We start from the raw sequence: 22,951 nt of genomic DNA, 5'->3' as shown, positions 1-22,951 counted from the left end.
ATTCCCAACCATCCTTTCTTTCGTCCTGGAACCAAAGGCACCATGCAGGTGGTTCCCCCATCCAGGCAATGCCCAGACTTCATACCCTCTTGGCCTCATATAACTTAATCCCACCCCTGCAATACCACAGATTATGACCCCACCTCGTTTTGGACACTAGTTATTTAGTCACTTTGCAAGGGAAGACCAATTATTGGCACCTCCCTGCCAGAGTCTGTGAATATTCTCAGGAACTTCAAAATCTCTGGAACTCCTGTGATAAGGCGGCAAGAACCACTAAAGACAAAGGGGGTGCACCCTTATTTATTTAAGACAAACATATATTACAAAAGTAAAAAATAATAATACATCCAGTGTCTTCAAAGTAAGGTGTAGCAAATCCATTGGGTTAGGCGAGAAGAGTCCTGCGGCCCCTGGAGGTCTCCTTCCAGGCTTCCTCCTTGGCTGTCAGCAGGATCAGTCCCTCTCATCTCCTGCAGGAGAGTCACTACACCCCATCCCCTCAGCCTCTCTACCTCTTTCTCAGTTCCCTGCTTCTCCATTCCCCCCTTCAGCTGCTTCTTCCTCCCCCTCCAGCCTGTTTCTCAACTCACTGCCCCAGGGCATCATGGGAGGTCCAGGGTGGAGCCCCAGAGAACGGCAGCTGGTTGTCCTGGGACCTGAAGCTCCATGAACCAGGCTGCAGAACTGGAGCCTTGAAGGTATCGGGACAGAAAGAGGGTCTGGAGGAAACTGCCTCAGCAGCTGCCATTGCCACAGGGAGGGTCTGAATGCCCCCTGGAGCTCCTCATTCTCTGCTGGGGAAGGGATTATAGAGGGAAACACAGCAACAAAGAACCAAGAGAAACCATCAAAATCACTGCAAGTCGTGCTCAATCTCCTCATGCCTTTTTAAAGGTTTTAGTTGCGTATATCTGGCACATTTTTGATTAACACAAGCACATTTCTGAAAATCAGCTGCGAAGCACAATCAGCCAAAATCCATCAGAAAAACATGATTATTCTCAAATTCAAGTTACACCTGGAGTCAGAATGGATGGGTGAGAGCCAGGATTAAGAAACATCATAAACAGCATTTAAGGACGGGAAGGGATCTGAGCCTCTGCAATTCACAGCCAAACTTGGGCAGGCTCCTTCTGGTCTCATCTCACACACTGGGCTGGTATGAAACTGCAGAAAGAAAGAACAGGAGTGTTTCAAAGTTAAGCCAACATCATGGTGTTGGGGCATCAGCATTACAGAGCTAGTGGGAACCCAAAGGCCGTCTAGTCCAGCCTCACAAGGAAAGCCACCATCCCTCATCATGTCAGATCAGATATGCTAATAGTGTCACCAAAATGGGCCTGCAGAGCAAATGCCTGCAGAGGGCAGCTCAAGCAAGTGAGCCAAGCTGCACTCTTTGGGGGAATACCAGAAGGACACAAAGCAGTCCTACCAGAAGGAAAAATCCCTTCCAGAACCCCTTCCAAGATCTCTCATTCAGATCCTGGGGATCCTCTGTGGAGCTCAGATGGACAGACAGAATGAGTCACAAGAGCGATTTTCAGCTCAATGGACACTGCAGATTATGTCACTCTTGGAAACCCCAAGGTGGGTAACAGAAGCTTTTCCCCATTTGAGGATGTTACGCACAGACCTCCTTTGCCCCCACCTGCACCCCCACTTACCCTTGGTGGAGCTGTCGGACCCCTGGTCATTTGCTGCAAAAGGGAGGAAGCACAGGAGTCAGGATCCTGGGGAGAGAGATCCCATCCCCCCAGCCCTTCTCCTCCCTCCTTCCAACCCCATCCCAAATCAATCTCAATCTGGGGGGGGGGCTAAGAAGAGTTCAGGGACAGGCAGCCCAGAGGCAAGGGGACTCAAGGACAGCACTGGAGGGAGAAGCAGACGCTGGAGAGCAAAGAGAGATGGGCACAGCCTGGCATGGAGGCAGCGGGGGACTAGAGCGGGGGTGGGTGCGATCTGGGCAGAAAGGCAGAAGGAGTGGGGGAGAGCAATGGTGGGTTCCTAACACCCACAGACTAGAGCTAACCAACCAAATCTTTAGCTTCAGGTTCTAGTAGATTAAACCACCAGAGATCCCTCTCTCCCCCCACCCTCGGCTCTTCCTCCTGCTCCTTCTTGGAGCCCCTCCCTCAGCCGGCAGTCTCTCTGCAGCCTTTTCCTGGCCCTGAGGGACCCCTTGCTCTCCACAGACAGGCTGAGCAGACAGGCTGAAGCTTCCCATCAGGGTCTTGGGCTTAAGCACCAGGCCACCACCAGGTTTGGTTTGGTCTGTTTGTAATGTGTTCCTCCTCCATATTGGGGGAAAATAGACAGAGAAAGGGGAGGAGTCACTCACTTGCGGTTTTTTCGTAGGCTGCTTTCTCGCTCCGTTGCCCTGTGAAGACAAAAGCTGAAGGTCAGAGCTGGAAGGGACCTCCAGAGGCCACACAATTACATTTTGACAATCTGGCTCTCAGATGCTGAAACCTTCCCAGCAGATGCTCCTCTGGTCTCTTCCAAACAGCTCCAAGGAAGGGGAGCCCAGAAGGGGAGCTTATCAAGGAACTCATTTTACAAAGAAGTAGAAAAAAAATGAGGAAATTAAATTAAAAAATTAACATGGGAACCCAATCCCTTCACTCATTCCATTTCAGATTATTATTGCACTCCCAGCAGACCCCTAATCCTTAAATTTGCCCGGAGAGGGTGGGGGGAAGAGATAATGAACTTTAACAGTGCAATTCTAGGCAAGTCTACTCAGAAGAAAGTCCTATTCAGTTCAATACAGCATCCTCCCAGATCAGTATTTATTTATTCATTTATTGAAGATAGCAGGGTGCTTCACAACATAAAAATACAAAATGAGAGCACAAAATACAGAATAAAACAAAAACAAACCAGTAACTCCCCTCCCACAAACAACATTTAAAAGGCCAAAGGCCTGGTTGGAGAGAAATGTTTTTGCCTGGCACCTAATGATTTGTAAGGAAGGCTCCCTGGTAAGTGTGCACAGGACTGAAGACTTAGGACTGATTAAAACGTCAGGTGGGAAGTGAACTTCCTGAGCACAGAGTGAGCGCAAAGCAATGACCAACAGGACTTTTGGTTCATGTTCAAAGGGTGTTTTGTGGGGAGGGGTCTCTGTAGGGATGCCAGTTGCAGTTGCCAGGAAGCTCCACCAGCACATTCCCAGTCGGAGGCCGAGACAGAAGGACACAGGAGAGGCAGCAAACGCATCCAGGGTTTACTTACTGCGGATGAAGAAGATCACAAAGATCACAGCGACAAGCAGGACCACGACACCCAAAATGGCTCCCACAATGAGCCCCAGGTTGACTGAAAGGGGACAAGAGACATTTTTATTCAGACTGGCGGCAGCAGCTCCCCAAGGCCTCAAGCAGGAGATTTGAGTGGAGGTGCTGAGCTATGAGCCCAGGAGGATTTTATGTGTGCAAAGCAGGCCCTCTTTCTCTCCTGACAGGCCAAGGTCCTCTCTGTAGTGGCCCCAACACAAGGGAGGTTTTTTCCACCAGAGTCCAGCATTAGAGGTCTTTAAAATAACCAATTCATTTAAGGAAGACAGTTGACAGGCACACCTGTTTCGTCACAGACTCAAGACTTAAAAGCAGGTCTCCTCCTGCTCAGGCGCTTCAGCCTTCTCTGTCCTGACCCTGAGAGGAAGGGATTCCCTCCCCCCTGAGTGGGGCTGAGTATCAGTATTTCTAGCTGGGTGCGAGTGTGAGGAGCAGCGAGTGAGAATCTTTATCACTGTGAAGTACAGTCAGTCCTGGACTCCCTCTTTTAAGCTCGCTGCCCCTTTTTCAGTCGCAGGGAGTGTAAGTCAGCCATGTGGAGGAGGTTGCATGATTTTGAAGAAATAACACATCTGCCCACATTCTGTGACATCACAACTGCTTGGGCTTAAAGGCAAAAAGGTGGCAGCCAGTTTTTACCTACGACATCCAATTTGAGTTCAAGGCCTATGAGACACTTGCCAGAAAAGGCTGCATCTCTGCAGAAATCTACAGATTCTGATTCTGTTGCTTCCCTCCAGAGCAGCCTTTCTCAACCTGTGGATCCGCAGATGTTGTTGAACTACAACTCCCATCACCCCTTGCTAGCAAGGCCAGAGCTCAGGGAAGATGGGAGTTGTAGTCCAACAACATCTGGGGACGCACAGGTTGAGAACCGCTGCTCTAGAGACACAGACAGGATCCAACTGGGGTTCCCCATCTGAGGAGTTGGGTGGAAACCCCCCTCCCAGAGCCCACCCCTTCCCCTCCTGTCTGTCTGTCTGTCTGTCTCTCACCAGGCTCCTCCTCCCAGGCCACGTCCAGAGGCTTCTCCAGGCTGTCGTGCTCCACGCGGCACCGGAAGCGCTCCCTCTCCTCGGGGTCGATCTGGACACTGAGCAAGAGATAGTAGGTCCCGTCCGAGTTGGGGGCGACCAATCCTCGGAGGGTGCCCTCCTGCCAGACCTCCCCGTCCTTCACCCAGTTGGCCTCAATCTCCTTGGGGTAGAAGCCGTGGACTTGGCAAACGAGGGTCTCCAGGCCGTCATAGTCTGCCTTCCTGGTCACCTTCACCACCGGAGCCTCTGCAAAAAGGGCCGCATTGGGGTTAACAGAGAGACATCCACAACGGGAGCCTGGAGGAATCCTGCATTTTTTAAGAGCAGAGGAGCAGGGACCCAAGGGGCAACCTAGTCAGAATCTCACATCTCCAGAAATTTAAAAGAACTGCGAATAAATGGGATTCCTCACTGTCCCTTGGCATCTTCCCCAGTCAGTGTCTATGGTGGAACAGTTTTTAGATGTTTTATCCATTGTTTGCCAAAGCAGACTCCTTTGGGATGGAGGGATGGGTAAAAATAAAATTAATTTGTCATCTTGATAAAGCTCTAACGCTACTCAAACATGACAACTTGTGGTTCCAAGATTGTCCCAGGGAGCTGCCTCTAGGCTGAGGGGCAAATTGATACCACTTCCCATGGTCTTTCTGGTGTAGGTAAGGGCTCCAGTAACCCCGCAGGTGCTGCCCTCTCCCCTTTGGCTCTCTGGCAGCACTGGCACCCATGTACGTATTCTTTCACATCCTCCCTCACCCGTGGCCACCAGAACTGCCTGGTGACCAGTAGCATTGTTTTGTGTTGTCCAAAATGTCCCGCTGTGGGCTTGTCATGTAGTTGTTTGAGTATCCTGCCCCTCAAATCCCCCTCAGGTATGTACAATGCCCCCTTATAGTACAACACACCATCTTTTACTTCAAATTCCCCCTGATCTTCCTCATTGCTTCTGATCTCCCTAATCTTGGTTTGTGCATACTGGTCCACCCTCGTCAAACTTGCCAGCTCTTGCTTCCCTACTAACACTCCCCCACACACCCATCGGTCCTCAGGTATGACATAATGTGCTTCTGGCACTCCCTCCCCTTCCGCATACTCACGCTTGCAGGAGAGGGCGTCGGCTCGGACGTTTTCCTTCCCAGGCACATACCTAATCTCAAAATTAAACTTGGAAAACTCCTGTGCCCACCGCACCTGTCGTTGGTTCAGACTCTCGCTGTTCTCCAATATTCCAGGTTTTTGTGGTCTGTGCATACCTGGATCTTGTGCTGTGCACCTATAAGAAAATGTCTCCAGCGTCGAAAGGCCTCGTGAATAGCTAGCAGTTCCCGATCATACACCGTGTAGTTTTGTTCGGACTTGTTCAGCTTCCTGGAAAAGAAAGCACACGGCTTCCACTGTCCCTCTGCCGGCTGAAGCAATATGCTCCCTATCGCTCTGTCTGACGCGTCAGTCTCTAGCCTCATCGGCTTCTGCAGATCCACATGGAGGAGCTGCTCTTCCGACGCGAAAGCCCTCTTAAGCTTTTCAAAGGACCGCTGGGCCTCTTCCGTCCATTCGAACTTCTTCTTGCTGCTGAGACAATCCGTTATGGGTGCCGTTAGATGTGCGAAGTTCTTGATAAACTTCCTGTAGAAGTTTCCAAACCCCAAGAACCTCTGTACGTCCTTCCGGTTCTTGGGAGGCTTCCATTCTAGCACTGCTTGCACTTTTCCCGGGTCCATCGCCAAACCCTTGTCCGACAACCGATAACCAAGGAACTCCACCTCTCTAGCGTGGAATTGGCACTTCTCCAGTTTGACCCACAGCTGGTGCTCCTGCAGTCTCTTCAGCACTTCCCTGACATCCTTTACATGCTGCTCCTCGTTTTCTGAGTAGATTAGGACGTCGTCCAAGAAAGCTACACAATTCTTGTAAAGCAGGGACCCCAGCACATGGTGCATGAAGCTTTGGAACGTGGAGGATCCTGATTGGAGTCCGAAGGGCATAACTAAGTACTCAAAGGCTCCCAGAGGGGTGAACATGGTGGTTTTCCATTCATCCCCCTCCCTCATCCTTATCAAGTTGTACGCCCCCCGAAGGTCCAGCTTGGTAAAAATCTTTCCCTTCCTTACCCTAGCTAAAATGTCATCTATCCTGGGCATTGGGAAGGTCGCTGGTTCCGACACTTTGTTTAACGCCCTAAAGTCCACGACGAGCCTGGGCTCCTTGGAGTCTCGCTTGTCCACAAAGAGCACTGGACTACCTCCCACCACCCTTGATTCCCGTATGAACCCATGCTTCAGGTTCTTGTCAATAAACTTCCGCAATTCCTGCATCTCCCTATCTGACATGGCATACAGCTTACCCACCGGCAGCTGAGCGTCTGGGAGTAAGTTGATCTGACAGTCAAAGGGCCTGTGGGGTGGTAGCTGATCCGCCTCCTTCTCGCTGAAGACTTCTTCCAAGTCCGCATACTGAGGTGGTACCTTCCCTTTTCCTCTACTGCCATCCCTGCCACCCTGGCTACTGCCATCCTCAGGTTTTCCCCTCCATGGCAGTGGGCCGACCCAAAGGTGACTGTCCGCTGGTGCCACCCCACTACTGGGTCGTGCAATGCCAGCCAACTCATGCCCAGTATGATGGGTGGTCCTGCTAGGGTAGCTACGTGAAAGGCAATTATCTCTGTGTGTCTGGAAACTGTCATTTTCATGGGCGGTGTCTGGTGGGTCACTTCCCCCCCCCCCAAGAGTTCTCTCCCATCAATTGTGGTTACTTGCAGGGGCTATTGCAGAGGCACCACCTGTAGCTGGTGTTCTAGCGCAAAATCCTTGCTAAAGAAGTTGCAAGAACTGCCAGAATCCAGCAGCGCCTTCACCTTGATGGGGTGTCCGTTTGGGAGCTCTAGCACCACCTCTATGGCGATGGCTGCTCGGGGAGGGTCTGGTTTGGGCACTTCTATTGGTTGCTTGCCTGGCTGCTGTGCCTGCCTTCCGGCAGCCAAGCACTCCCGTTTCCCGGCGGCTCTTTCCTTTCCTCCTCACTGCCCACTGCCCCCACCATTCCTTGCCACACCTTCTTCTGGGGGCATACTCTGGCAAAATGCCCCGGCTGCTGGCATAGGAAGCACTTCTTTGTTGTTTCCCCCTCCTTCTTACGCACCTCGCTGGAGTTTGAAACCCCGCGCACGCGCGCTCCTCCGATCTCCATTGGCTCCGCGGGTGGCGCCGTTGACGCAGGCACGTCTGGAATGCGGTAGTCATGCCAACGCTCAGCTCTCCCTTCCTGCCTTTCCAGAGCGCGCGTCTCTTGCCGGACTCCTACAGCAAGCGCCAACTTGGTCAGCTGGTCCATCGACTCCGGGCGGGGTGAGCGGGAAAGTTCATCTCTCACCCAAGGGGATAAGCCCTCCTCAAACAGCATTTGTACTGGTTCAGAACTCAGGTCCCACCCAAGTTTATGAATCAACATCGCAAATCTCGACCAGTACTCTCTCACTGACTGGTTCCCTTGTTTGCACCCCATCAGCTCTTTGCGCGTTACACTTTGTTCAACATCACTCAAGAACATGTGGTCCATAGCGCTAAAAAACTTCCGTAAGTCCTTCAGAGCCGTGTTCTCCGCCGCCATTAAGGGCCGAACCCAATCTCGAGCCCTCCCTTCCAGGTGCCCCACCACGAAAGCAACTCTTCCCCCATCGTCGGTAAAGTCATCATACTGCAGATCCAGCGCATACTGCACTTCTGTCTTAAATGCGTTATAATCTCTGGGGTTGCCCCCAAACTTCTGCACTAGTCCCGGTACCTTTCTTGCGATGGGGGTAATTTTCCCCTGGGCATCATGAGTCCTCCTTTCATCCAGCCGCGCCGCTAATAGAGCCAGTTGCTGCTCCAAGTCTCGGTTTCTTTCCTCCAGACTCAGTCCTCCTTTGGCTCCCCCTCCGGCGCCGGTTTCTTCGGTTTGACTCATGACTGTGCCCCTCTCCTTGCACACAAGCAACGTAAGAGACTGACGGATTGCTATCATGGGACTTGGGGTTGCTTGTGTGTACCCAGCTGTACCAAACTCGGTAGGGTTAGTACGTCTTTCCCTGGCTGAGCAGCCCTTTTGCGCGTCTGCTTCAGTCACTGTTAGAATCTGTCAGTGGGCGTCGCCTAAATTTCTTCCAGCATAAGAATTCCTTAACGGACAACCCCCTGCGCGCCTCTCTGCGCGGAAGCCTTCTGCGCAGAGTGGGCGTGCCAAGCGGTGGTCCACCACTCTCCTCACTGACTTCACTGGAAGAGTCTCGGAGCCTCCCCTCCGAAGTGCTCTCTGCCTCTCCCTTCTTCCTGGTGTCACCTGGAATTCTTTCCCCAGAGGACACTCTCTCTCCCCTTACTCGTTCCCTCTCCAGCAGAATCTGGGAGCCTGGCCTCTCCACTCTGCTCCGATGTCAGTTCCCTGACATCCACTATGTGGCCAAAGTCATTTCTAAATATAATATGATTGATTATCAAATGTCATATCTGAGGAAATATCCAGGATCTTGTATGTTTGTCTTCCCCATTGTAGAAGATAAGGCAAGCATTGAGTTCAAGGATATTGTTTTGCAGTTGCCAAAACCAAATTTCTCAGAAGGCACAAGGCACAACTCGAACATAATCTCTTTATACTTTTTTTTTTTTTTTACTTACATGGATATAATGTGCAATAGAAGCTAAACGTTAATGAAATAGCTTATTTTTTATAAGCATTTTGTTTAAATTACTATTTTTGGACTACCTAATGTGAGTTCTTATACTTTTTAAAGATTTTCCAAAGTTTTTTTTTTAAAAAAATGGATAGGTGTTTGAGGAAAGATTAATATAAGTTTTGAAGTTTTGTTAAGAAAACCTGCCATAAAGTCTATGATATGTGTGAAACACTGTTAGTTTTGATACGTAATTTAGATTTTTAAATAACAAATTGTAGGGCTAATTATGATCTCTCACAATAAAAATGGTTTTTTTCATTAAATTTTTGTAAATAATTACCATTCTCATACAATTTGCGCTTTGTATCAAAGTGCCCCGTAGTTGGGGCAGAATGATACAAAACTCATTTTTTACTCAAGTCATTATATTCTCATTATCTTCTAACCTTAATGGTTTTTTGATTACTATTATAATATTGATTAGTTATGCCATGCACAAAGCAATTTTTTATCATTTGACTCATTTTGCTACATGAAATATGAGATTGAATTTTTCTGCATCAATCTGCCCCACTTTCCCCTACCCTAGTATAAAGGCAGAATGTTTTTCTGTATCCCGCCTCAAATCTGTCCATTTCATTTTTTTACTTAATTTAAAATGCATTTTGCTTTCCTGGCCCCTTCCCTGCTGTTTCTGTGTCCCCTCCCCCCATTTGTCTTTTGCCATCCCTTATTCTAGGCATGTGGGGCTGTTTATAAGCATCCCCCCCCATCATACTCTGAAGTGACCCCTTTTCTCCTCCCAGAGTCCCAAACTTATTTCTGCCGCTACCACCAAGAAAAGTGGTCCAAAAAGGAAGACTGTTAAGGGGGGGGGGGAGAGGGGAATCTGTACAGAAACTGCCCCACTGAGCCCCCTCCCCTCCCCACTGCCCCTCCTCACCTGTCCTCAGCAGAGTCTCATTCCCATACTCCAGGTATCTCCGCAGCCACTCAATGCAAATCTCCTCCAGGTAGTGCTTATTGTACTGGTTCTGGGCCAAGTCAGGATCCCAGTTCCTCTTGCTCACTTCGGCCTCCGTCTGGGCTGCCGTCCAGGTGAGGGTCTCCTTGTCGAAGGCGATGAAGTCCCTCCCGTCGTAGCTGTACTGGAAATGCCCTCCTTTGCGCCCGTCTGAACTCAGCTCACAGCCGTACATTTTCTGATAGGTGTGGATCCCTGGAAGGACCAAAGGAGACGCAGGAGGTCAAGGGGGGTCAGAGCAGCCCCTCCCCCACCAGCAAAAGAGCCCAGGAAAAAGGATTTATTTCTCTCAGACTCAGGGAAGAGGCAACAGTCAGAGGGGAGGAAAATCAACCAGCATTTAAGATACTGGGAGTATCTTAAACATCAATCGTAAACGTCATTCTTAGGAAGTAAGCTCTTCCAGACACCTTAGGACTGAACTGCTTGAACTGGCCTTAGGTTAGTTAAGCCATTACAGGACATAAGAACAGCTTGGCTGCGAGATCAGAGGCCCATGGAATCTGATTTTTGGTGCCTGCTAAAAAGATTTAAGTTTAGGCAAGCCTAACCAAACACATCTTTTTTTCTCTTAATCTTCATTTCCAAAAATGTTTTAATTGTTTTTGTCTATTGTTTTAAACTGTATTTACCAATAATTTTAGTATTTCTTGCAAATATTGACGTAAATATTTTAATGCAATGAAGCGGTATATTATTAGACAAAATAAAATCTTATTAGACAAAAATAAATACAATGAAGAAGGTTCTGCCAAATGTTGATAAACTTCTAGTTCCAATATGAGACTCTCAAAAAATGATAAGGAGCAGGAGGATAACATGTTTGTCTGTTTAATTGATTTGGAGAAGAAAATAGGGTAGGAGTTCTCCAGCTAATCATTGCCATGTATTGTTACACCACTAGATAAAAATACTTCTCTGAAAAGAAATTTTCTATTGATAGGAAGAGAAAACTTTAGATGAGAATTGGGTCTTTAAAATGTTGAGTGTCTGATGTAGAGCTAAATTAAGGATTATCCTCAAGCACATGCAATGCCAACTCCCACAAGACTGCATTTCAGCGAACAAACAGGACTCTTGAAGCACCCTCTCTGGGCGTTACACGTGTGTAGGGGGCAAGTGCTGTGAAAGGTGTTGTGGTGCTGTTAGGGCTAAAGTCCTGAAGCAGAGAGCCTGCTTAGGAAGTGAGGAAGTGGAGAAGCCTGGAAGGTAAAAGTGCAAAATCATAGAGAGATCTCCCTCCAGACCCAGCAGAGGCCCCCACTTCTGAAGTTCTGATCCTAAATTGCAATTGCAGGAGGGAGTCACTCAACTTTGGGGCTAAACACAAATGCCTCCTCCCACCCTTCCAGAATGCTGGCTCCTTTCTCACAACCAATGTCTTAAAATAATTTTGACATTTCAGAAGAAAGTTTTAAAAACAAAAATGTGTGCCAAGAGGCTTTTGCCAGATGTCTACCAGCTTTTACTGAGTTTAGTGATTCCTGTCGTAACAGTTCCAAGGCTGGATGGGGCAGGGGGAGGAGTGTGGCAGAATGCTGGAGGTGTGGGAGCCTTGGGGGCTCTGGTCCACCCTCCCCCCCACTTCATGTACTTGCCACTCTGACCCCCAAAACCCAGTCCATTCGTGTTCCTTAAAAAGGCTTCTCTTTCAACACTGTGCCAGGGAGAGGGAGGGGCTTGGTGATGGTCAGAAGGGTCAGCCAATCAGCACCTCTGTCTGGGCAGCTGGCTTCTCCTTAAGCAGGACCAGAACTCAAGGCTTGCTTGTCTCAGCCTCAGGATCCCCTCCCTTCTCTTCCCCTCCCAGAGGAAAATGAACTAGACAGATTTCCACCTCAGAAGGCCTAAGCCAAGCCTAGGATGGAAGGAAGGGCAGGCAATGGAGACATTTCCTTGGTAGGATGTGCAGGTCCAGAGTGTCATACTGGGGGGGGGGTGTCTTTGCCCTCCAAGTCTCATTCTATGTCCCCCCCACCCCATACCTTCCCAGCCCCCATTAAGAACTTCATTAAGGGAAGATGCCTTTGCCCTGGTGGAGACCCCCACCCTCCATTTCCTTTCCTCCCAGCAGCCCCCTCCCTGGAATTCTGGCCCTTGGAGGGAAGGATATGGGGGGGGGAGAGGTGTGACTCTGTTCCTCTCCTGCCTTCCACTCACCTCTGCTCTGGTTGTAGCGATTCAACAGAGTCTGCAGATTCCCCCTGAACACCAGCTCAATGCCCTGAGTGATCTGAGTGTTCCTGTTCCAGTACTGAGGATCCTCCTTTTCCACCTTCCTCATCCAGGGGACGCGAGGCAGCACCTCCTTGGTGTCACTGTCATACAGATCAATTTGCTGGTCATCCACGTACCCCACAGTAATGAACTGGGGCAGCCCCTGGCCAGGCTCAGACACGGCTGTGTAGAAGTAGCGCAGGGAGTGAGAAGTGGAGCCTGGAAAGGAAGAGAAAAGGGGGCAGAGAGTTAGGGGTCCTGCAGATGAAGGCAGCAGCCTAATCCTGCAGTATTACAAGCAGCAGCCCTAAATTAGGAGATCCAAAGCTCAGCAGGGTTTGGGGGAGTTTGTAGACCTGCCCTTAAACACAGAGGAGGCAGAGCAGAGGGAGCCTAAGAATCAGAGTTGGAAGAGGAAAAGATAGGATATAAATACAAGTAACAACAACAATAGCCCATGGAGCAGTGTGTGAGAAAAAGCTCTGTGAGGCGGCACTAAATCTCTGCATGTCTCTGCTGAGGCTCCATGGGAGGGAGAGAGAGGCCAGCCCCTCCTCTTTTGCCAAGGGGGCAGGAATTGCCCCCCACTTGCAAGCGCCAAGCTGATGAGAGCTCCCACAACATGGTCTGAAGGCTCAGGATGCAGGCACCAAACGGAAGCTAAGCAGGCTCAGGTCTGGGAAGTGGATGGAGGGGAGACCAGACAGAAACAGCTCACAAAGACTTGCGGAGGGAGGGAGCTGATTACAGGCTTTCAGCATCATACCCAGGGCTTCTGTGCCATGAGAACACCCCCCTCTGACAGAAAAGCTGAGTCGAGTTCAGCGAGAGATGGGGCATTTCCCTGGCAGAAGGTGGGGGGGCACAGTGCTAAAAGGGGAAGAGGAGGCTATTCCTGTTTTGCCTCAGGTAGCAGAAATGAGACATATTTATTATTATTAAATAAATTATTATTATTATTTATTGGATTTATACACCGCCCTATACCTGGAGGTCTCAGGGCAGCTCACAGAACAAAATCAAAATATAAAACCACAAAATATTCAATAATAAAAAGAGCCAATATCCCCCCCAAACCCCACACTTTTAAAAGGATGTCAATCAAATCAACCAAAGGCCTGGTTAAAAGGGATTGTTTTTGCCTGACTTAGTCAATAGGTGTATAATGAAGGTGCCAGGCGAACTTCCCTGGGGAGAGCCTTCCACAGACGGGGAGCCACTGTAGAGAAGGCCCTGTTCTCACATTGCTGCCACCCTCCGCCCTCAAGAGGAGGTGGCACAGGAAGGAGGGCCTCAGAAGATGATCTCAGGGTCCAGGTAGGTTCATGTAGAAAGAGGTGGTCCTTGAGGACCCTGTGAAAATTGTGTCGAATGCACTTTGAACAACTTCACCCTCAAGGAGGAAGAAGCCCGCTTGTGTTTGGCCAGTGACTCATCTCAAAACAACTAGGAAACTAAAATAAAAACCATAGATAGACAGGTCTCTGAGGGTCCAACCCCCCTGCAATGCTGGCATCTCGACTGCAGCATCCATGGCAGATGGCCATGCAACCTCTGCTAACAAATCTCCTAGGAAGTAGAATCTACCACCTGCTGAGGGAGATCCACTGTGGAAAACAAAGTTCAAGGAAGCGAAAGCCTGCAAGATGAGTTTGCTTGAATTACATACGCCTTGATGGTGTGTCGACTCTGATACCTCCCTCCGGCTGGGTTTCCTTTCAGGCAAGATCAAATGGGACCCACTTCTAAGACCCTCCCCTCCCAGGGCAGGGGCTCCCCCCAGTTCAAACCACAAGAGCTCAGAGCAAGGCTGCCTCTGGTTGTGGCATCTGGCTAAACAACACAGGCAGTTCTGCTTGTTGAATGGTTTCTTTAAATGTAAAGGTTCATCATTGTTCCACTCCATGTGTATGTCTTTAAGGGGCCAGAGCAAGGGCCAGAGCAAGATAACGAGACCCAGCTTTACAGCTGTGTAACATAGCAGGTGCTGCTGAGTTGTATTTGATTAAGGTGTGTCAGCATTTGGGTAGAGTATATAAGGAGCAGCACCTAGCTCTCCCATTACCCTGGGGGATGGGTTGGTGGTTGGGTCATGTTTGTTTGTTAATGTATTTAGTGTTAATGGAGTTTTTGTTTTTCTTATTAAAACCTTTAAGTTATTTTTGAGTCCTTTCTTTTTAATGCATGATCTCCCCAGCAAGCTCTCTGCAGCGTTACCATACTGCAAAAAACTCAACATCTTTGGTTATGGGCCCAGCTGCTGAGTGGATGACTGCATATTTTTGGACTCTGAGAAAGGTTTGAAAACTCCTTCTCCTGTTAGCGTAGTTTTTGTGGGTCTGGAAGAGTTCCAGAATGGTTGACCGGGTTCCTGAAGCTGAGAAGGCTCTGGTCTTCCCACAGCTGACAGATGAGAACTATAGTTTATGGTCTTTTCGGGTGGAGGCGCTTTTGACCTCTAGAGAAGTATGGACCTATGTAACTGATGACCCTCCTGACCCTGTAACTAATGCTTGGTCGAAAGGAGATGCAAAAGCCAGGGCGATAATTAATTTGGCAGTCAGTGACCAGCAAGTAGTCTATATAAGAAATAAGAAAACTGCCAAAGAAATGTGGGACAGTCTTGCAGCAGTGCATGTTAGAAAAGAGTCAGCGTCTGCATTGACCTTTTTCAAGCAGTTGTACCAGACGAAGTTGCAGCCTGGTGGTGATTTGGCAGCACACTTGAGACGTCTGGAGGCAATACGCGGCGAGTTAATTCGAAGGGACATGGAGATACCTGATATTCAGTATGTTTTTATCATCCTTTGTTCCCTTAATGAGGACTTTGATGGTTTAGCTAGCCAGATATCTGCCGTTCCACCAGCACAATTAACTGTGGAAGGGGTAACGGCGAGATTAATGGGCGAGTTGGATAGAAGGGAGGCTTGTGCCATAAGCACTCCTGTTTCCAGAAAGAATGAGGAACGCCATATGCAAACCTGTGGTGATACAACTGCATTTAAAGCTGCAAAGCGTTGTTGGTCCTGCAATAAGCAAGGACATTTTGCAAGGGACTGCAGATCCAAAAGAAAACAAAGTACTCCCAAGCCTGTTTCTGTTCGTCAAAACGAGCCGCGAGCTTTTCACGCTCGGACTACAGATCGTAAAAGAATTAAAAGTGCCAAGTGGAAGTCTTTTGTTATCGACTCAAGAGCATCTCAGCATATCTGCAATGATCGAAGCTTGTTTATTTCTTTCGAAGAGGAAATTGGTAATGTACATTTAGCCAATTCACAAGTCTTGCAGTCGCTTGGCAGGGGTACTGTTAAACTTGACTCTTTAAACATTACAATAGCGAACTGCATTTACTGCCCGTCAGTGGACAATTTATTGTCAGTAAGGTGCTTTGCCCGTCAAGGCATAACTGTGCGTTTCTTAAAGTCTATGTGTGAGTTTTTCGAGGGGAACAAACGTCTATTGTATGCCCGGGAATCTGATGGTTTATATAGACTGTATTTTCGCACCTACTCCCAATCGTCTATAAATTGCAGAGCAGCACAGTCAAGCCAGGGGTTGAGGAATATAAGGCCACATTCTGGGTGTGTCCACATGGTGCACAGAATTCTGGGACACCTGAATTTTGCTGATGTAATTAAGACACAGAATATTGTCAATGGCCTCAACTTAAAACCATGTAAATTCTTTATGCAGTGTCTATCCTGTTGCAAGAATAAGATTAAGGTTGCACGCAAGGGTAGGTGCTCAGATAGGAAAGTAACTGAGCCATTTGAGCGTGTACATTGTGATTTAGTTGGGCCACTCCCACCCTCATTAGGAGGTTCAAAGTACTGGCTTACTCTGATAGACCAGTATAGTAGATATTGTTGGACTTATGCAATAGCTGAGAAGTCCCAAGCATTTGAGAAGTACAAGGTTTTTTGTAACTGGGTAAAAACGCACTTTAACAAACCTATTAAGAACCTGTTTTCTGACCGGGGCGGGGAATTTGTTTCTGAAGATTTTGAGAAATTCCTGGAAGCGCAGGGGACTACTCATGAGTTATCTTGCCCCCGAAGTCCCTGGCAAAATGGGCTTGTTGAAGTTGTGCAGCGTGACTTGCAGGCAGGGGTTAAAACTTATCTGCATGATGCTAATCTGCCCAAAGTCTTTTGGGCTGAAGCACTCCATGCCTTTTGTTATGTTAGAAATCGCAGTTATCATTCTGGTTTAGATGTCACCCCCTATGAGAAGCTATTTAAAAAACGCCCTAATCTGAAATACCTACGCATTTGGGGTTCAGATGTAATTATGCATTATCCTGCTAAGCAGAAATTGGGTGAACGTAGTGTTCAGGGAAAATTAATGGGCTACCAGCAGGGGGCGTACAGAATTTACATACCAGCAACTGGCAAATTTCATATTACCAGAAGCATGATACAAACTGTAAATTGGAATGGGGTTGCTGTTTTCCAAGATACTGATGGTATAAATGATACTGAGGAAGAAGAGGAAGAAGCAGCAGCAGGAGAAAATGGTGCTTCTGAATTAATGGGGAAAGACAAAAAGCCTGTTGAATCTGATAATTTGTTTGATGATTTAAAGTCACAGGCACCCGAGGGGAGGTTAGATTCTCTTGAGTTTTCTGACCGTGAGCTTAGCCTACAGGCACCTCTTCAGTCTGACAATGATGATTTACAACCTGAAACTAGTAGTTCACTCAGTCCCATTAAGTCTGAGGAGTCTGACTCTCCTTCCGGACTGAGACGTTCAGATAGAAAGAGGCAGAAGCCACAACGTTTTGCAGATGAACATTTCAATACTGTGTATGCCAATAAGGCAGTTTTTGAGCCAAAAAGCTACAATGATGTTCAGAATTTACCTAAGCACCAAGCTGTAAATTGGTATAAAGCTATGAACTCTGAGATAGCTTCTTTAAAAGAGCATAACACTTGGTCTCTTGTACCACAAACCCCAGATATGAGACTTATTGATTCAAAATGGGTTTATAGAGTTAAAATGAATGACAAATATGTTCCAGGTGACAATCAAATTGCAGATATTTTTACAAAAGCACTTCCAAAGGTTACACATGAAAAACATGTACAAAGTATGCTTTATGTTTTTGTTCCACAACGATGAACCGCAGGGGAAATGTTGAATGGTTTCTTTAAATGTAAAGGTTCATCATTGTTCCACTCCATGTGTATGTCTTTAAGGGGCCAGAGCAAGGGCCAGAGCAAGATAACGAGACCCAGCTTTACAGCTGTGTAACATAGCAGGTGCTGCTGAGTTGTATTTGATTAAGGTGTGTCAGCATTTGGGTAGAGTATATAAGGAGCAGCACCTAGCTCTCCCATTACCCTGGGGGATGGGTTGGTGGTTGGGTCATGTTTGTTTGTTAATGTATTTAGTGTTAATGGAGTTTTTGTTTTTCTTATTAAAACCTTTAAGTTATTTTTGAGTCCTTTCTTTTTAATGCATGATCTCCCCAGCAAGCTCTCTGCAGCGTTACCATACTGCAAAAAACTCAACACTGCTCAGTGGTTGGGAGACAAAGAGCCACAAAATGAGTCACACGTGAGACCCCAAAGTGAGGAGGAATCTGAAGGAACCAGTGGTCTCCACCACCCTTTGCCCAGCCCTGTAGCAGACACAGTGAGGGGGCAGGCCCCATATCAAGAGGGTTCAAGAGAGAAATAACAGGTCTTACTCTTTAGTTCTTAAAGCTTTTAAATTACTTTGAGAATTTTTATGCAACAAGCAACTTTTAAACTAAAGATAGTATTATATTCACACCATTTTCCATTAGAAAACCACAAGAATTATTTACAATAAAGATTCAAGTACAGTGGTACCCCGCAAGACGAACGCCTCGCGAGACGAAAAACTCGCAAAACGAAAGGTTTTTTCGTTTTCGAGTTGCCTCGCAAGACGAATTTCCCTATGGGCTTGCTTTGCAAAACGAAGCTTGCCCCGGGGACAGCGGGTCTTCTCTTTTGAAGCAAGGGGCGGCGGGGAGAAGCGATCTCCTCCCCGCAGCCCCAGGTCCGGGGACAGCGGGAAGCGCTTCTCGCTGCCCCCGGACCTCTTTTGAAGCAAGGGGCTGCGGGGAGATCGCTTCTCCCGGTGCTCCGAAACGGGGCGGGGGGGGGACACCTTCCCCCACCGCCCAGCTTCGGAACGGTGCTCCGAAGCAGGGCGGGGGGATGGGAACACCTTCCCCCACCGCCCGGCTTCGGAACGGTGCTCCGAAGCGGGGTGGGGGGGTGGGAACACCTTCCCCCACCGCCCGGCTTCGGAACGGTGCTCCGAAGCGGGGCGGGGGGGTGGGAACACCTTCCCCCACCGCCCCGCTTCGGAACGGTGCTCCGAAGCGGGGCGGCCAGGTCCGGGGACAGCGGGAAGCGCTTCCTGCTGCCCCCGACCTCTTTTGAAGCAAGGGGCTGCGGGGAGATCGCTTCTCCCCACCGCCCCTTGCTTCAAAAGAGGTCCGGGGACAGCGGGAAGCGCTTCCCACTGCCCCCGGACCTCTTTTGAAGCAAGGGGCTGCGGGGAGATCGCTTCTCCCGGTGCTCCGAAGCCGGGTGGGGGGGAGGGAACACCTTCCCCCACCGCCCGGCTTCGGAACGGTGCTCCGAAGCGGGGCGGGGGGGGAACACCTTCCCCCACCGCCCCGCTTCGGAACGATGCTCCGAAGCGGGGCGGGGGGGTGGGAACACCTTCCCCCACCGCCCCGCTTCGGAACGGTGCTCCGAAGCGGGCGAGGGGGTGGGAACACCTTCCCCCACCGCCCGGCTTCGGAACGGTGCTCCGAAGCGGGGCGGGGGGCGGGAACACCTTCTGAAGGCTGGCGGGGGGCAAAAGTCTTTGCCCCCCCTGCCTGCCTTCCCAGGGGCTTTTAAATCGCCCCGGACAGCGGAGAAGTCCTCCGCTGTCCCGGGGCGATTTTAAAATGCCGCCCGCCAGCATTTTAAGATTGCCCGGACAGCGGAGAAGTCCTCCGCTGTCCCGGGGTTTTTTAAAATGCTGGGGGTGGGAAGAAAAGCCCTTATCCCCCCCCCCAGCCTTCAGAAGAGGTCCGGGGACAGACTGTCCCCGGACCTGGTCTGAAGGCGGTTTCCCTAGGAACGCATTAATTGATTTTCAATGCATTCCTATGGGAAACCGTGCATCGCAAGACGAAAAACTCGCAAGACGAAGAGACTTGTGGAACGAATTAATTTCGTCTTGCGAGGCACCACTGTAGGTAGCCATGTTGGTCTGACACAGTCGAAATTAAAAAATTGTCCAGTAGCACCTTAGAGACCAGCTAAGTTTGTTCTGAGCGTAAGCTTTTGTGTGCATGCACACTTCTTCAGATATACAGTGTCCAAAACATAGTGAAAGGGGTTGTACAGAAAGGCACAGAGGAGCCCCCTGCATAATTTACAAAATCTACATTTTTGACAGGCAACAGGAAGGGTGTTTTTTTTGGGGGGGGGTGGGGGAAGTCAGAACTGTAAAGCAGGAGAACCTGATTATGAATGTGGCTGTGAAAGGGAACTCCTGAGCAAAACAACACTGGGAATTGCGGGTGGGGACCCCTTACTCAGACATCCCCCCCCCCAATGAAGTCAGCTCTACTCGCGTCCAGCTCCCACCCCCAGGCTGGTCTCCTGAGTGTTTAGCTGAGTTTTCAGAGCGGCTGAGGGTTAGAAGAGGGAAGGTAAAAAATAGAAAAGGAAGGACCTATACTTTGTCTGTCTCTCTCTCACACACACACACACACAAACCAGAATCTACACGAAGCTGCGGGGGGCGAGACAGGCGAGTCACCCCCCCCATTAATCCTGCCAACACCTTCAAGTTTTCTTTAATTCTTTGATTGAGCTTACGAGCCCAGGAGTGAAGCGGCCCCTGCCCCGGGCGGAATACAAAACAAGCCAAGTCTGGGAAACAGATGTTTGGGAAGGGATCCGGCTCCAATTCGGACAGGAAACCCCCCGATCGCCCCTTTCAGTGCCCACGAAATGCAATTCACAAAGTCTCATGTGTCCAGTCCCCCCCCCCCGCCCCAAAGCTTAGTGCAAATGATTTTCTCCCCCCGCCCCAGAGCAGAGTCCTCACCTGCGCAGTCCAGGAGCAGCAGCAGGTGGGCAGCCGCCCACAGGATCAGGGGGGGCCAGCGGAGGAGGACCCCCATCTCCCCCCAAAACGAAGCTCCCTTTTCCTCTTCTTACTCCAGCGACGTCCTTCTCCCTCCGACTCCGAGACCCGCTCTCTGCCCCGCCTGCGGAACCAGCAGCAGAGCGAGCCGGGATTGGGCGAGGGGAAAATATTCCGCCAATCGGAAATCTGAGCGCAGATGGCGGCATCGGTCGCCAGGCAGAACTCGAGGCGCAAGTTTGGGAGCGAGGCTGGAGAGGGAAAGAGAAAGTGATTGCAGCTCCTCGCTGGGCATCGCCGCCTCCCTCCCTCCCTCCCTCCCTCCCCTCCCCCCGGCAGCTCTTCCTGTCCTGCCCTGCAGGGAGGGCGGAGGGGGTTTCCCAGGGGAGGACCCCAGGTTTAACCCCCGCATCTCCGGGGGGGGGCTGGGAATACCCCCTCTCTGGAACTGGGGGGAGGGGCTGTGAGATCCTGAGGGAGGCGGACTCCTGGGCTGAGTCAGTGCAAGGCAGCCTCCTGGGTCCTGTTTTTAAGAAGCCCTTGCATGGCTTCAAAGATGGCTCCCTTCTTCCTCCGCTGTCAGAGGCAGTAAATGCATTAGCATCCCACTCGCTGGGTGTCCCTCTTCCGTCCTCCTTGCATGCTTCCTTACTGGGGCATCTGGGGGGCCACTGGGAGACCGCCATGCTGGACTTGATGGGCCCCTTTGGGGTGATCCAGCAGCCCGGCTCTTCTCCTGCGTCCCTCCATCTAGTGGCAGGGGGTTCCAGCGGTTAACTGTGTGCCTTGTAAAGAAATGCTCAGTGAACCTCAGCGTTGAAGTCAAAACAGAGAGAGAGAGAATGACCGCACAGAGAAGTAGTTGGTGGGACCCTGAAAAACACGTTTGGTTTTAGCACAGAGTCAGGCCAGAGCCCACCAGCTGCCACAATTTCCTTTCTCCATGTGCTTTTTACAGGGGCATTTTATATCTCCACCTATCTCTGCTTCCTTCTCTCATCTACTGGCCCCAACATGAGTTTCTCTCCCCCTGCCTGGGACCCTCTTGAGTCTGCAGGCCAGGGGGAGTTGGGGGTCAGGGAGGCCCCCTTTGCCCAGCCAGCAAGACCCAGCGGCTGCCCAGCCTCTTCTGGAAGGCCCTGAGCCCAGGCTGGGTGCTTGGCCCAGAGAGCGCTTGGCCCACATCCCACTTCCAGAAGCCTGAACGTTTGAAACCTGAGCTAAGCATGGGACACACACAGAAGCTGCTGCCTTTTCCAAGAAATCAGGAGAGAGACAAGTAGTGGCCGCTCCTTGCCCAGGTACAAGGAAGCTTTGGATTTAGGGGGGGGGGGCTGTGAAGTCGGAAGGTAAAGGATTATTGGGGAATTCTCTTTCCCCCAAGCTGCATGATCTCTGTCATCCCTATTTCCCCTTGTCTGATGCCAAAATATTATTGTGAGTTTGTGGGGTGGTCTTAGTCTGCAGGATGCCTGAGTCCCTTCTAATTCCTGGGATCCTGGATCCAGCCAAGGTTGAAATCTAATGGAGGGATCCATTGTTGAACTATCTTGGTGAGATGATGGCCGTAGATGTCACCTAAGCCCCCTCACTAGTATAACCGAAGAAGCCCCTGTGAAGAAGGAGGCTGGCTGTTTTGAGGGGGTCTCTCCTGGATCCACTTTGGGGACTCAATGGGCTCAGTCACCTCAGGACCTCAGGGACGTCTTAAGCTTCACTTTTCACCTGCTCCATCCAGTTTTTCTGGACAGGGATAGTCTGCCCACAAGGATCCATGTTCTGGTCACCTCCTGACAGGATTATTGTAATGTGGTGTTTCCCCCAATACAGTAGGGATGCTTCAGCTGCTACAAGATAAACCTGACAGGATTTTCACTGCCACAGCTCATTTAGGGCCAAATCTCACCAGGGCCCAAAGACCCTCTGCCTGTTTGTCTGGTTCTGAGTTCAATTCAAAGTGCTAGTCTTGTTTTAGAAAGTCCTCAGTGGCTTGAGGCTCCTTCTGCTCCCCTGGTCTCCTCTGTGGAGGGTTTTCTCCCTCTCCTTTCCCCTCTTCCTGGAGGTGAAGTGGGCGACAACAACAACTAATGGCCAGGAGGAAAATGTTTTCTTCTCCACAGACTTTTTAAAAGGTTTTGAGGACTTTAGACATTGCCTGTAGCTCTGTTTTCCTGCTGGATAGCTTTGTTATGTAGTTTTAAACCACCCTTGAATCAATTTAGGGAGATGGTGGCATGAAAATGAACAAATAACAGAGCAACTGCTTGAGGCAGCCCCTTCGGGAAGGAGGGGGCAGCCATTTCTCCTCCGTTTCTGCTTCACTGCCAGCCCTCCACAAAATGGCTTCCTTCCCCGACAAGCAGGCCAGGTGGGGCTGCCTCAGCCTCCCCGCTTCCCTCCCTGCAGAGGAGACCTTTGGTGCAAGGGAGAGCAGCCAAACAAGGCAGAAACCGAAAGCCACAGCAGCCCACAGATCTGGTTGCCTGACTGGGAGATCGGCAGGCAGAAATGGCGCTCAGGGGAAGACGTTTTCTCTCTCAGCACCCAGATGGCTTTGGCATTTGTCCCTCTTGGCCTGGCCTGGGCCCTCTTCAGCCTT

The 22,951-nt window shown here is 50.0% G+C and overlaps 1 pseudogene across 1 annotated transcript; it reads right to left on the bottom strand.

Moving 5' to 3' along the window:
- Window positions 1–277: 277 nt before the first annotated feature.
- LOC310701660 (major histocompatibility complex class I-related gene protein-like) lies at window positions 278–22,149 on the bottom strand (annotated as a pseudogene). Its single transcript, XR_014530132.1, has 9 exons — window positions 22,078–22,149; window positions 20,314–20,603; window positions 12,169–12,444; window positions 9,928–10,203; window positions 4,295–4,582; window positions 3,238–3,321; window positions 2,342–2,380; window positions 1,668–1,700; window positions 278–1,170 (listed from the first exon to the last, which is right to left on the bottom strand). The product of XR_014530132.1 is annotated as a major histocompatibility complex class I-related gene protein-like (transcript).
- Window positions 22,150–22,951: the final 802 nt, after the last annotated feature.

Source organism: Podarcis liolepis, assembly GCF_965112155.1.
Source record: "Podarcis liolepis genome assembly, chromosome: 2".
Classification (NCBI taxonomy): domain Eukaryota; kingdom Metazoa; phylum Chordata; class Lepidosauria; order Squamata; family Lacertidae; genus Podarcis; species Podarcis liolepis.
The sequence above is the reverse complement of the archived record's forward strand: the minus strand, read 5'-3'. Positions and strand labels throughout refer to the sequence as shown.